Consider the following 16,430-nt stretch of genomic DNA (forward strand, 5'->3'; position numbering starts at 1 on the left):
GAAACTGATCATAGTATAGCAAAAACAAAAACAAAAGAAAGAGAGAAAAGTAGGAAAAATAGCATTAAAAAAACTTCATAGCCAGTGGCTCTTGCTGTAAACTGGAGAAATCAGAGGTACTCAGGAAGCTGAGATTTGAAGAGCACAGTTTGAGCTAGCATAGGTGAGAATATTAAGATACTCTTTGTTCCTTCTGTTTACAAATATATATTTTTATTTATTTCAGGTAGTTGTCCAAAGGAGTTGCAATTCAATAGAGCATTTTATGAATATAGTGTCTTATAAAAAGAAAATCAGTGTCACCTGTTTTAATATTCCTACCCTTGTATCTGGGAAGAGAGCTTGCTTTGCATTCATGAGGCCCTGGGTGTGATTACTAAGCACCACAAAGCAGAAAAAGCCAAAGTGGTGCTGTAGCTCAAGTGATAGATTTCTACCCTGGAGCTGAAGAGCTCCAGTCCCAGAGTTCAGGCCCACGAACAAAATAAATAAATAAATAAATAAACGTTCTCAATCACCTCTTCACACTTTCCCTTCCTTTAGTTTTCTTAATTTTGTAGGTTTTGCTTGATTTTTTTTTGCCAGTTAACAAAGAAAATTATGTACATAATGCATCTTGATATGAGTCATCCTTTCAAGATTTTCATCCCCAATTCCACACACTCCTCTTAGTTTTCTCAGTTCTGTGACATATTCATTGCATTCTTGTCTCCATTCTACTTATTTCCCCCATTCATTCTTCTACCCCCCTCTTCTTGATCCACTCTGTCTCTTGCAAGTATATATTTTCTAGTATCCATTTTGGTAGGCTTTTCCTTAGCCTTTCTAAATAATTATATTATTTACATTCCCCGTAGATTCTATTATACTTCACTTAATTGCCACACAGTGATTTTAGCTATATTTATAAGCACATTCTAGTTTCTAGTCAGGAGGGAAAGCATGCAATCTGTGTTTCTAATGGTCTGATGTAGTTCACCTAACGTAATCATTTACAAGTCTTTCCATTTCCTTATATATGGTTCAATATCATTATTTCTAAAGGATAAGTAGTATTCCATTGTAGATACACTATAACCAAGATATGACATCAACCTAGATGCCCGTCAATGGATGAATGGAACAAGAAAATATGAGATTCTTATCCCCAGTAATCCACCAAAGTTTGGATGTGAAGCTGTGCCTCAAGTAGTATATAGTAATAGGCGAGAAAAAGAGCTCAGGGACAGCACCCAGAAGACAGAGTTCAAGCTCCAGGACAAACACAAATAGAAAAAGAAAGAAACAAACAAATAGAAAGAAAGAAAGAAAGAAAGAAAGAAAGAAAGAGAAGGAGAAGGAGGGAAGGAAAGGAAGAAAAAAGGTCAGAAAAAGAAAGAAAGAGAGAAAAAAAGAAAGAAAGAAAGAGAAGGAAGAAAGGAAGAGAACAAAAATTTTCTAACAAAGATGGTATCAGAACAAAATTAGAAAGCACAATACAATTTATAAAGATAGAATATTTCTCTGAACATGAAACACTACATTTGAGTGTGTGGGGAATATTTAATTGAATAAAAATCAAGAAATTCTAAAATATTGAAGTCAAAACATTGAGCACATTCTACAACTGTAATGGGTATGATATAGGAAACGGTAAGGTTAAAAAAAAAACCTCTATACAAGGTGGGCGACATTGTCTCATGCCTGTAATCCTAGCTACTGAGGAGGCTGAAATCTGAGGATTGAGGTTCAAATTCAGCCCAGGCAGAAAAGTCTGTGAAACTCTTATCTCCAATAAATCACTCAGAAATCAGGAAGTGGCACTGTGGCACAAGTAGTAGAGTGCTAGCCTTGAGCTGAAGAGTGTAAGGACAGTGCCCAAGCCCAGAGTTCAAGCTCCACAACTGACCATAAAAAGAAAAGAAAACAAAACAAAACCTATATAAGCAATTATATAAATATCTACCAAGAATAAGTCAAAAGAATTGAAAATTAGAGATTGCCTGGCAGAAAAATAATTGAGCATTGTGGCTAAAATGGTTAACCAAGACAAATAGTAGTAAATTAATTCCTTAGACAGTAACTGTAACTCCTCTGTACAGTATGTTCACAAATAAAATTAAATTAAATTTAAAAAAAAAAAGATGAAATCCAAGGATATATAGCCAATCTTTAATATTTTTGAAAAAAATCACAAGAAGAAAACATGAAGGAATATACATTGAAAAAAGTTGCACATAAAACAAAAAAATCAATAAATATAAAATATCCTAAAATGAAAATATTAAGTCAATTGTTGCTTCTTTCACGAGATTAATATAGTTACAAAACACTATAATTATAGTAACTAAAAAAGACAACTTGTACATATTGAACATCATAAGGAATGTGTTATTTGGAAGATTTTATAAATTATACTATGAAAATTATATAAGAAAATATTTTCATAAGTACTTAGGATGATACATTTGGAATAGAAAAATTTCTAATAAAACAATTCCATTAATAGTAGTCTCAGAAATCTGAGTATAAAGTTAACCACGGACATGAAAAAATTCTCCAAGTAGGAAGAAAAGATATAAAAGGAAAGATAGAAAAATGTAGGAAGGAAAGAGAGAGTTAAAAGAAGGAAGGAAGAAGGAAAGAAAGGAAGAGGGAGGGAAGAGGGGAAGGAGGGATGGAGGGAGGAAGACATCGGAGGAAGACATCAGAGGATATAAAGATATTTTATGAACATGGACTAGAGGAAATTGATTGTTTTGCTTTGTTTTGTTTTGCCAGTCCTAGGGCTGGAACTCAGGGCCCTGAGCTTCTTTTGCTCAAGGCTACCACTCTACCACTTGAGTCACAACGCCACTTCCAGCTTTTCTTTTTTTTAATGTGGTACCAAGGAATCGAATTCAGGGCTTCATGCATGCTAGGCTAGCACTCTACCACTAGCCACATTCCCAACCCTGGACTAGAGGGCCTATTCTATCAAAACAACCCACAAATTCAATACAGTACCCACCAGAAGCTCAACACCATTCCCTACTTAATTGAAAAATCAGCTCTAAGATGTATATGAAAGCATAAAAGATCATGGATAGTGACAGCATTTCTGGTCAAAGAAGCAATTCTGTGAGGATCACAATACCAGGATTCAAACTGAATTACATAATCATAACAGCATATAGCAAATACTTAACTGGGGGAAACCCAGTTCTGCCATGCTAGTTTACAGCTCTCAGTTTTAGTTATGAACTTCACACTTCCTCTGAGTTTCAGTTCAGCCTACATTCTTTTCCATTTTTCCTTTCTTTTCTTTTAACTTCTGGGAATTTCAGGTTATCATTTCATCTAGAGTTATTCTAACCCATTTTGAACTGTGATGTAATGACTTTATTTTGCAGCTCAATTCCATTTTATTACTTCTAAGAAGCAGATTTACTCAGCCTTGCAGTTTTCTATTTTGTTATTTTGTTGGAGAACAAGTTGGATTTTCATGCTTTTGTATTTTTCTGATTGACTTTACATTAGTTTTTCTGCTACTTTTATTAATCTCTTTTTTATTTACATTTTGTTCTTTTCTATCAAAACATTTAAACTGTTTTCTTCTGCTTGCATGTGTTAAATGCTAGTGAGATTGCATTCTAAGTGTAGTGGAATTTGTGTATCTATTGCATTTGATGTGTAAATAAACAAGTACTGGAATTATGCTAGTGTTTGGCATACGTATGGAGAAAACAGAACACAGCCCACAGAACTTATTTGAGATTTAACTTAAGTTTATAGATGATATTCACAAATGTTTATAATTATAATTTTCTTCTAGAGGAAAGTGAATTATAACATTCATTTTGTTGTTATCTCTTGCACTCACAGGCAGTGTAAAATTGTTCATATAGGGTAGGTTTTTAATGTGTCATCCAGTTTTACTCCATCAGAGAAAGATTGGATATAAATTATAGATACTACAAACAATAATGATACTGAGTTCACCTAGCTTGCTAGTATTGGGACAAAGCCCTACTGAATAAGTGTGAGAAAGGATGACATTTATGTACACAAGTCATACCTAAAGGAAAAGCTCACACTTTAAAAAATGAAGAAAAATGCATAAATTAATTTTCAGTTTACATTAACTCTAAATTAATCAAAGATATTTGATCATTTAAAGGAGAATAATTTTATTACTTTATTTCACCATTATTAGGATTAAGATAGCTAGTATTGTTGATGAATTTCTTTTCTAAAGCATGGTACTATATGGAAAGGACTCTTTGAGGTCATCTAAAATGCTATGAGAATCTATGATTCTCATAGACTTCCTAACCATGATCCTCAGATCTCAGGTTTCTGACTAGCTAGGATTAAAGTATGGCCATCACTATGGAAGGTTTTTCTTTTTTATCTTTTTTTTTGCTTGTTTGTCATGGGGCTTGAGCTCTGGGCTTGAGTGTTATCCTTGAGCTCTTCAGCTCAAGGAGAATGCTCTACCGCTTGAGCCACAGCGCCACTTCTGGTTTTCTAGTGGTTTATTGGAGATGAGAGACTCATGGGCTCTCCTGCCAGGGCTGGCGTTGAACCGTGATCGTCAGATCTCAGCCTCCTGAATAGCTAGGATTATAGGCATGAGCCACCTGTGCCCATGGCATAGAAGATGTTATATATGCATCTTTGATTTCTATCTTGGTACCTATCCCTTCTACTATGGGACCTTTATGTCAAAGAGTTTGAGTATCATACAGGCTATCACATAGCCTTGGGAAACATTAATTTTATTTCCCAAGATTTTAATATTTTTAATGAACTAAAAATAAAAGTACAGTTTCAATTAATATGTTTAATATGAGAGCGATTCTAGCTGTATTTTAAATAATTGCAAAACTTTCAACATATAAATTTAATATTAACTTATTACTCTGGGACTGGGTGCTGTAAGTCAGCTCTTCTGTTCAAGGCTAATGCTATACCACTTGAGCTACAGTACCACTTCCACTTTTCTGGTGGTTTATTGGAGATGAGTTTCACGAACTTTCCTGCCCAGGCTGGCATTGAATTGTGATCCTCAGATCTCAACCTCCTGAGTAGCTAGGATTACAGGCATGAGTCACAGGCACACGTCTTTTTATTATTTTTTGTGCCTATAAAAATGCTTGAAGATTTTGAGCTCTTCATTGGATTTTTCACTCAAAGCTGATGCTTTTTCACTTGAGCCACAACTCCACTTCTGGCTTTTGGCTGGTTAATTGGACATAAGAGTCTAATGGACTTTTAAGCCTTGGCTGGTTTTGAAAAGTGACCTTTAGATCTAATTAGCTAGCGTTGCAGGAATGAGCCATGAGCAAACAGCTAAATACATAAAAATTTTACATGCATGACTAACAATTACTAAATGTAAAATAATTTGTTCATAAAATTGTATTTAGGTTGAATACTATTTTTGTTGGTTTAACTAGCAGTCACTAATGCCTAAAATAAAATTAGATGTATATGTGTTAATCCTTAGTAATTACAAAATGAAATAGGTATTTATGTATAACTAGTTGAGTAAGAAAGATCCTCTACCGCGGAATAGTAACTGTGGCTTCCCTGAAATCAGTTAATATCTACCAATATATTTCAACAAATTTAAAATTAATTAACCTTGACCTGAATAATTACATTTCAGTGATTTTAAAAAGTTTTGTTTCTATCCACAATTTTGTTTTAGTATTTGTATAAGTACTTAGCAACTAATAAGCAATATTGAAGTTACCTATATAGGATAATAAAAAAACTGTAATTGTGCTAAGTATACCTATTGTATTAAGAAAAGAAGCAGGTGTATATGAACTCTGTCACACTTAAAATATATTAGTTATCAGTTTATAGAAATTCTACAAAAATAATGTGAATTATCTAATTGAAAATTTCAAGCTGATCATGCTTAATATTCTTTCAAGAATTCATGATCAGGACCACAAAAAGAGCACTAAATAATGCATTAATGACATTCAACAAATAAAAACCATGTAACTTGGATTCTTATGCGTGTGATCTTAGTTCTTTAGGAAGCTAGGATAGAAGAATCCTGTTTTGAGAAAAGTATGTGCAGAAAAGTTGTCAAGACCTTTTCTCTACCTGTACATAGACACATTGATGAGCACCAGTCACTACATACTCCATGGGACAAGGAGAAGTGAAAAATGATGGTTCCAGACTAGCCCAGGAAGAAAAATTTGAAAGACTCCAGCTTAATATAGGGAAGCTAGACAATTTGGCAATCTTCTGAAATCAGAAGGAAGAACTAAAGTAGTCTGATAATAGTCCAGGAGGTTGCCCAGGATGGAATCAAATTCTTATCTAAAAAATAATCAACAAAGAGCATAGCTGGAGGATGACTGAGAGGTGATGTGCCAGCCTAGCAAACACAGGTCGCTGAGATCAAATCTCACTGTGATAAAAAAAGATAAATAAATAAAAGGCAAGAGGAGTAAATCCTAGCATTTTCTTTCAAACAATATCATATTAGTCCTTTGCAATGGTGGCCTTAAGTTGACTAGTCCTGATGAACCAACATAAGCAAATTGTCTGTAGTTTCTGGTGACACATTTGTAGTGTCCAGCAGGAAATGAAATGTAGCAAATTTAAGACCCTTCAAGATTTATGGACTAGGGTAGGGTGTTGGCAGAGTCAAGATGCTCATCTTTAAGATGAATGAAGGAGAAGGAATCCTAGTTAGAGCCTTTACTATATGTATGAATCACTGTGCAGGTACTTAAATTTTGGCAAAAGACCTGATACTATTTAAGGAAAAAATGACTCTCCTCATTTTTGAAATAAATTTCTTAGCTTGCTACAAGGCTTTTTGTGGAGACTGATCATTTATTTATAGGTCACAATGCAGCTTGTGATATCCATTTTGAATTGAGTATTATCTGATTCACCAAACAATAAGGTTGTATGTTAATATAAACATTTCATTTTCACAAATAAGTAGAATAAAAGCAGGCCTTAAAAACAAATTATTTATATGAAAAAGTTCCTTGAAATGCCCATTGTCCATCCTGCTGTCAGGATATCTCTACACAAGTGGACATCAATGAGTATTTGAGAAGGTTTGTGGGCACCTGACTGAAGAATGGAATATTTAGGTATGGTTTACCGATAGTTTTGTATAACCCACAGATAATATACACATGAAAGTAGTCAACTGTGATTCTACAGCCAACAAAAACGGTAAATAACAGTTCTTTTGATGGTCAGGACCTCAAATAGAGACACTAATTGTTCTCTTTACTAAGAAGAAATGGCCAAATATTTTATGATGTACTGATACATGGGACAATGAAAAGATTTTAGTGAATAGAATAGTCTAGAACTTGAAAATATTAAATGGACTCATTGAATGATTGGAATTTTTAACAAGGTAAGTTCTTAATGAGGTTTCTGCATTGACTTCTCTAGGTGAAGAAGAGCTACAAGTAATTGTGTGCACTTCTCATATGTAGGAAGATATCTGTGAATTCCCACAGGAATGCTCACCTGAAAGTGACCTCAGCGAAGGAGGAAGTTAGCTGATGAGAATCATACCTATTCTGCCAAGAACAGTTATCTATACCTGTTTAGAGAATCCAGTCATCTACTTAGTCTATCAATCTTTTGTTTCTCAATGGGCTCATGGGCCAAGTAGTCAGAGATGCAAGACAGTGGTTATATATAAGTTCAGCATCATGGATTCTCCTTGGCAATGTTGACCTGCCAATAACTCCTGCTAAACATCTAGTCTGCAATAGCAGACACTAACATTGAGCTCCTAGTAGTCCACCATTCCCTGAGGAGGACCTTCTCCATTGTGGAAGAGTTGATGCAATTTCATTTGAATCTAAACATACCTTAAATAGAGACTTATTTTCTTGCACAAAAAAGCTTTTGCTCAAAGTAGCATAAAAATGTCCACATGATGGAAAGCCCATATAACATTGCTTTTGACCCAAAAATTCACTTCACAGAAAATTAAGTATGGTAACAGTTGCATGCTCATGGAATTCTCTGTCATGTGATGGCATGAATTCTTGCCATGTGACATACTATCCCATTTCAATGAATAAGGAAACAGATGGTCAACTCTTTGAAGGACCAATTATAGTCACTACTAGTTGGCAATGCCATACAGGACTGAGGCATGGTCCTATATACCTTTTTGGAATCAGCCTTTAATCCACAACATTTTTCTTCCAGAGCTAAGAGTCACCGGTATAGACGTAAAAGATACAAATGGAAGAGCTATTGCTCATTAACTCTCAGAAACTACTAGAAAGTTTTTGCTACTGAGCTTATGTTTTGATAGTGCTTAGGTCTTTCTGAAGAGGAAAATGATTTCACAGTAATGCCATTGAACTGGAAGTTAACCATGATGCAGGCCATTTTGGATTCCTCCTGCATCTGTATTAACAGGAAAAGAAAGAACTGTGCTACTGGGGAAGGTGATTTTGAATACCATCGGAAATTTGACCTTCTACTTTACCATGGAGGGAAGCAAGAATTTTTTAGGAATCTAAGTCATCACAGGATATCTGACTATTATCATACCTGACAATGACATCAACAAGGCAACCCTGGCTCCTAGACCTGTAATCCAAACTGCCCAAGTGACTGCAGTCTGAGTATCACAATTCTATAAGCCAAGTTGGGCAGAAAAGACTATGAGACTCTTACTTTCAATTAACTATCAAAGAAATGGAAATGGAGCAGTGGCCTAAGTTGTAGAGTGCTAGACTTTAGTGAAATTGCTCAGAGATATTACCCAGGTCCTGAGTTCAAGCCCTATGACCAGAATATCAAACAAACATTGTCAATGTTAAAGAGATTCATTAAAGGTTTTATTTCTTTGCTTACACTTACTCTGATTTTATCTTAAGCCCAATTTTAGTAGATGATTGATTTTAGAATTTATTACTTTCTAATATAAGAATTTTGTGGTATAAATGAAATAGCACTATGGACATTTACTAAGGTGTCTCCACCAGTTTTATGTTCTTTTTAGAATCCGACTCACACAGTTTTATGGTCTTTTGTAATTTATTCATAGAGAAATTGTTATCTTACAGTTTTCTAATTGTTCTCAAATAGTCTTTTAAATTCTATGCCAGGGGTTTGAACACAGTTTCTTTTTCATTTACAATTTTTTTCCCTTGGTGCACACCACAGACCCTTCATTCATTCATTCATTATTTATTTATGTAATTTTTCCAACAGGTCCTTCCTCTGTTTTTACCTCGGCCAGGATCACAATTTTCTATATAAGCGATAGATCTCCTGCATAGCTGGGATTGCATTTGCATACCACTATACTAGTTAAGTGTGAATTAAGTTGAGAGGAGGTCTTGCTAATTTGTTTTTAATTTTTTCACCCAACCTCTCCTTCAAAAATGCAATCCTTTGAGCGGATTCTACTCAACACCAGCAAGAACCGACAAGGAGTGGACAACTTCATCCTGCACTTTGCAGACCAGAGACGACCCAGGATCCAAGACTCGGCGTGAGTAGAAGCCCGACTTCCTCACTCCTTCTCAGGAAACAAAGGAGGGAAGGCCACCCCTTCCCCCCCAGCACCGGTGATCTCCATCTTGGATACCGACAAAGCTCGGAGGAGCGGCTAGCTCCAGCTCAGGCCTTGGAATAAAACGAGTCATTTAGCAGGTCACAAAAACTTAACGGCGAAGTGACCTCACAGACTAAGTTCCATCCAGGGAAAAGTCACCCAGCTCAGGCGCCAGCCATTGGAGTGGCTCTCCTCACCTGGTAACCAGAGCCAGAGGCTGCCCCTCCCTCTAGCAGCCACCACAATCAATTGAAAAACAGAAACCCTGAGAATGGCTCCAGGCTGGGTGCTGCGAGTTTTTTTCACAAAATAGCCCCAGGGAAAAGCTACTGTTTGTTGAAAGGCCTCAACTCTACCCAGAACCTAGCCCCATCACTGCATCCCCCTCTTGTGTGATTCTCAAAGCAGATCACCCTCCCAGTAAACTAACCTGGGAGGGGGAATCTCAAAATCTTGGGTAAAGCAGAGCATTTTTCTGCCTGTTCCAACAAACTGACTTAAGAAACCAATCAAGCCACAGGACCTCAAGCTGACCAGAGACTCCAACCAGACTCTGGTTACAGACAAAAGGGAGCTACAGGACTCTTCCCACCCCTCCCAAGAAAAAAAAAATCGAAGAACTTTTTTTTTCTTCTTCTTTTCTTTTTTTCTTTTTTCGTTTTGTTTTTTTTCTCGTTTTTTGTTACTTTATATATATAAAAAAAATTTTTTCATTTCTAAAACTTTTATTAATCTTTAATTTTTGCCTCTTCTGAAAAAATAATTGTTTTCCAGTAACTTTTTTTTTTCTACTTTAACATAGTTGTTTGATGTCGAATAGATGTATCTGTTGAACTAGATTGTATCTGTAGACTATTGACTGTACAAATGCAAACTTTGGTTGATGGTTGCCTTAAGATAGTGTTCTAGCACAAAACTGGTGCTATCTTCATCTCAAATGGGCAGAGTAAGCCGGAAAAATACAAGAAAAATGGCAAATTCGGGTATCTCAATTCCCAATCTTGATAACCAGGGGTTAGAACAGATAATGAATAATCCAGAGGAGAGTTCCCAAATAGCTCTACAAACACTGCTGGCAAACATGATAAATGAGAAGTTTGACAACGTACAAAGGACTCTGTATGAGCGTGGTAGGGAGAGAGAGGAGGCATCCCAGAAGTTTATACAGGAATATCATAAGCGTGAGGAAGCTACTCAAAAACGGATACAGGAGTTGCATGAACAACTTGAGAATACTCAAAGAGAAAGGGAGGAATGGCGTGAGCAGGCTGAGAACACTCAAAGAGAACTGCAGGAATCCCATGAACGGGAGGAAGCTAATCAAAGAGTAATACAGGAATTGAGAGACCAGCTAGAGAACACACAAAGATCACTAAAGTCATTCATGGAATCCATTAACAAAGACCTGAAGGAAGTCAGGGAGACCACAAAGGGAATGCTGAATGGAACCCAACAGAAGGAATGGCAGCCCAAAGAAACCATAACGAATCAACTAAGTGATTTGAGGACAAACACTGAACACCAAATTAAGGAAGTAAAGAAATTCATACAAGACCTAAAACAGAGCTTCAACAAAGAACTTGAAGCCATCAAAGCTGACCAACTAGAAGGAAAAGAGATAAAAAACAAAGTAGAGAGTCTTGACAGCAGGTTAGACCATGCAGAACATCGAATCTCAGGGATTGAAGACAGCCTAGATATTATAGAGAAAGAACATACAACCATCCAAGACAAGTCCAAGAAATATGATAGATCTATCCAACACCTGGAAGACACCATCAGAAGGCCTAATCTAAGGATAATGGGTGTAGAGGAGCACCTAGAAACAGAAGTTAATGGTCTAGGAAATTTGTTTAACAGGATCCTAGCAGAGAACTTCCCAAACATGCAAAAAGATAGGGCTATTCAGATACAAGAAGCCTTTAGAACCCCAAATAGTCCAGACCAGAATAGGACATCCCACCGCCACATTATAATCCACACAGGATCAACTCAGAACAAGGAAAAGATCCTTAAAGCTGTCAAGGAGAAAAGGGTAATCACCTATAAAGGGAAACCAATTAGAATCACCTCAGATTTCTCAGCAGAGACAATCAAAGCAAGAAGAGCCTGGAATGATGTATGCCACCCCCTAAAAACAAACAACTATCAACCAAGAATACTGTACCCAGCTAAACTCTCCTTCATAACTGAAGGCCAAATAACAAACTTGCATAGCAAAGAAAAATTGAAACAATACATCTCCACCAAACCAGCCCTACAAAAGATTCTTAAAGATGTCCTACACATAGAAAACCAACAAGACCGCAATAAAGGCCAAGAAACTGCACCCAAACTGAGAATCCAAGAACCGTAGGAAGAACCCAGTTTTCGCAGCCCCCAAGAAGGTAGATAACATGGCAGGAACTCCCAAATACCTCTCAGTCCTATCTCTTAATGTTAACGGACTGAACTCTCCAATTAAGCGACATAGACTGTCTAGTTGGATTAAAAAACAAGACCCTTCTATCTGCTGCCTGCAGGAGTCACATCTTGCCCATAAAAACAAACACATTTTCAATGTTAAAGGCTGGAACAAAATCTACCAAGCAAACGCACCCCATAAACAGGCGGGAGTTGCAATCCTAATATCAGATAAAATAGACTTCAAATTAAAATTCATGAGAAGAGATAAAGAAGGTCGCTACATACTAATTAAAGGATCTCTCCTTCAGGAGGATATTACAATTCTAAATATCTATTCGCCAAACAATGGAGCACCCAAATTTATCAAAGAAACACTACTTTCCCTCAAATCCCATATAGATCCAAAGACATTAATTGTTGGGGATTTTAACACACCATTCTCCCCACTAGATAGATCAACTCGGCAAAAACTCAACAGAGAAACCGCAGATCTAAACAGCTGCATAGATCAACTAGACTTAACAGACATCTACCGAACATTTCACCCAGCAGCATCAGAATACACGTTTTTCTCAGCAGCAAATGGAACGTTTTCTAAAATAGACCACATTTTAGGCCACAAAGCAAATTTGTCTAAATTCAGAAACATTGAAGTTATACCTTGCATTCTCTCTGACCACAAGGGAATAAAATTAGAACTCAACACCAAAAGCCACCAAAGAAAGTCTGGTATCACATGGAGGCTGAACAACACACAGCTGAATCACGAGTGGGTCATGGAAGACATTAGAAAGGAAATTCAAATGTTCATGCTATTCAACAAAAATGAACACACAAAATACCAGCTCCTCTGGGACAAAACAAAGGCAGTACTCAGAGGCAAGTTTATAGCTCTGAGCTCCTACATCAACAAATTGGAGAGATCTAAAACTAAGAATTTAATGACACATCTAAACCTCCTTGAAAAAGAGCAGCAAGATAAACCCCAATCCAGTAGACGGAAAGAAATAATCAAAATTAAATCAGAATTAAATGAATTAGAATCCAAAAAAACTATAGAAAGAATCAACAAAACAAAGAGTTGGTTCTTCGAAAAACTTAACAAAATTGACAGACCCTTAGCAAATCTTATCAGAAAAAGAAGAGAACACACCCAAATTAATAAACTCAGAGAAGAGAATGGAAACATCACCACGGAAACAACCAAGATTCAGAACATTATAAGGGAATACTTCTCAAAACTTTATGCTAATAAGTTTGAGAACTTGACAGAAATGGACCTCTTCCTAGCAAATATTGACATGCCAAAACTAAACCAAGATGAGTTAAACTATCTTAACAGGCCCATATCAAGCATTGAAATAGAAACAGCAATGAGAGACCTCCCAGCTAAGAAAAGTCCAGGACGAGATGGTTTCACAGCGGAATTTTACAAGGCCTTCAAAGCAGAGCTCACACCAATTCTCCTCCAACTCTTCAATGAAATTGAAAGAGAAAGCTCACTACCGAACACATTCTATGAAGCCATTATAACCCTCATCCCAAAACCAGGCAGGGACTCATCAAAGAAAGAGAACTATAGACAAATTTCTTTGATGAACATTGATGCAGAACTTCTCAACAAAATTTTGGCCAACCGACTTCAACAATTCATCCAAAAAATCATACACCACGATCAAACAGGATTCATTTCAGGGATGCAAACCTGGTTCAATATACGCAAATCAATTAATATTATTCATCACATCAACAGGAGCAAGAATAAAAACCACATGGTTATCTCAATAGACGCAGAAAATGCATTCGACAAGATCCAACACCCCTTTATGATGAAGGTTTTGGAAAAATTAGGAATCCATGGAACATTCCTCAATACAATAAAGGCTGTATATGACAAACCTACAGCCAGCATTATACTCAATGGTGAAAAACTAAAGCCATTTCCCCTTAACTCAGGAACAGGACAAGGATGCCCACTCTCTCCACCTCTCTTCAATCTAGTATTAGAATGCCTAGCTACAGCAATAAGACAAGATGCAGACATAAAGGGGATCCAAATACGGAAAGAAGAAATAAAACTCTCCCTCTTTGCAGATGACATGATCTTATATTTAAAGAATCCCATAGACTCCACTCCGAAATTACTTAAGCTGATTCAAAACTTTGGCAAAGTAGCAGGTTATAAAATTAACCCCCAAAAATCAATGGCTTTTCTGTATGCCAACAATGAGAAAAGTGTGGCTGAAATTAGGAAAGCAACTCCATTTGTAATAGCCCCACAAAAAATAAAATACCTAGGAATTAACTTAACTAAAGAAGTGAAGGACCTCTATGATGAAAACTTTAAAATCTTGAAAAAGGAAATCAACACAGAACTTAAAAAATGGCAAAACCTCCCATGCTCCTGGATTGGAAAGGTTAACATCATGAAAATGGCAATACTTCCCAAGGCTATCTACAAATTCAACGCAATACCTATCAAAATTCCACCCTCATTGTTCAAGGAAATAGAAGAGGCAATCCAAAAATTCATATGGAACAATAAAAGACCCCGAATAGCAAAAACGCTCCTCAACGGAAAGAACACTGCTGGAGGAATATCAATACCAAATTTCAAACTCTACTATAAAGCCATAGTAATCAAAACAGCTTGGTATTGGCATAAGAACAGACCTCAGGACCAATGGAATAGAATTGAAAACCCAGAAATGAACCTACAGACCTATAGCCATCTAATCTTCGATAAGGGAGCTAAAACAATAGAATGGAAGACAGACAGCCTCTTCAGTAAATGGTGCTGGCAAAACTGGTTAACTACATGTAGAAAACTAAAGCTAGATCCTTATATATCACCCTGCACTAGAATCAACTCCAAATGGATCAAAGACCTTGAACTCAAAGCAGACACTCAAAACATTACAGGATGGAATAGGAGAAACCCTGGGTCTCCTCGGCTCAGGCCGAAATTTTCTGAATAGAGACCCGGAAACACAACAAATCAAAGAAAGGTTGGACAAATGGGATTGCATAAGGTTGCAGAGCATCTGCAGGGCAAATGACATAGCTAGCAAGATCAATAGAAAGCCCACGGATTGGGAGAAGATCTTTACTAGCCATACAACGGACAAGGGTCTCATATCTAAAATATACTTGGAACTCAAAAAATTAAACCACCCAACAACAAATCCTCAAAGAAACAACTGCCCAATAAGTAAGTGTGCGAAAGACTTAAAGAGAAGCTTCTCTGAAGAAGAAAGAAGGATGGCCAATAGACACATGAAGAAATGTTCAACATCCCTAGCCATAAAAGAAATGCAAATCAAAACAACATTGAGATATCACATCACTCCAGTTAGAACAGCAAAAATCAAGAACTCTAACAACAACAGATGCTGATGGGGATGTGGACAGAAAGGAACCTTACTTCATTGTTGGTGGGAATGTAAACTTGTTCAACCACTTTGGAAAGCAGTATGGAGGTTCCTCAAAAGACTTCACATAGAACTCCCCCATGACCCAGCAATCCCACCTTTGGGCATTTACCCAAATGTTTACAAAAAAGACCACACTAAAGCTACCAGCACAACTATGTTTATTGCAGCATTATTTACCATAGCTAAGATATGGAACCAACCCAGATGCCCCTCAGTAGATGAATGGATCAAGAAAATGTGGTATATATACACAATGTAATTCTATGCCTCCATCAGAAAGAATGACATTTCCCCATTTGTTAGGAAATGGAAAGGCTTGGAAAAAATTATATTAAGTGAAGTAAGCCAGGCCCAAAGAAACATAGGTCCCATGGTTTCCCTTATTTGCAATATCTAGTATAGGTATGAGTCAAGCGGAAAAAGTCAGATAATGTGATGTTAGGAAAACGAACCCTCCAATATGTATTTTAATGTTTTTGTTTCTTTCATGCATGTGTTTCTAACGAATTCATAAGATTATTTCTTTGTTGCTTTGTATGTCCCTCCCCCACAGTGTAACCCCCGCTTTCACTATATTTGATGTCAGTATAACATGTGGAGGAGACGGGGACAAACAAGTCGTTTAAGGATTCAGGTGGACCTGTTGCAGCAATGAGAAGTACAAAATGTCATGTCAAAACCAGCTTTACAATGTCGGAGTGGGGGGGGAGGGGGGGTATGATTGGGTGGGGGAGAGGGGGAGGCTGGGAAGGGAGGTGAAGGGTAAACAAAGGAGGAGGCTGCAATGCTTGGTAAGAAATGTATGCATTATCCTGCCCATGTAATTGTAACCCCTCTGTACAGTATGTTCTCAAATAAAATAAAATAAAATTTTTTAAAAAAACAAAAAACAAAAATGCAATCCTTGACTCTGAAATTACAGGACAGTTTAGGTACTAAGTTAGCAAGACCTTAACTCAAAAAACTAAACAAAACAAAACTGTTGAGCATGGTAAAACATGCTTGTATTCTTCACAATGAGAGGTTCAGGTAGAAGAATTAAG

Source organism: Dipodomys spectabilis, unplaced genomic scaffold (assembly GCF_019054845.1).
Source record: "Dipodomys spectabilis isolate Male_0828 unplaced genomic scaffold, ASM1905484v1 ptg000428l, whole genome shotgun sequence".
In the NCBI taxonomy this organism is placed as follows: Eukaryota; Metazoa; Chordata; class Mammalia; order Rodentia; family Heteromyidae; genus Dipodomys; species Dipodomys spectabilis.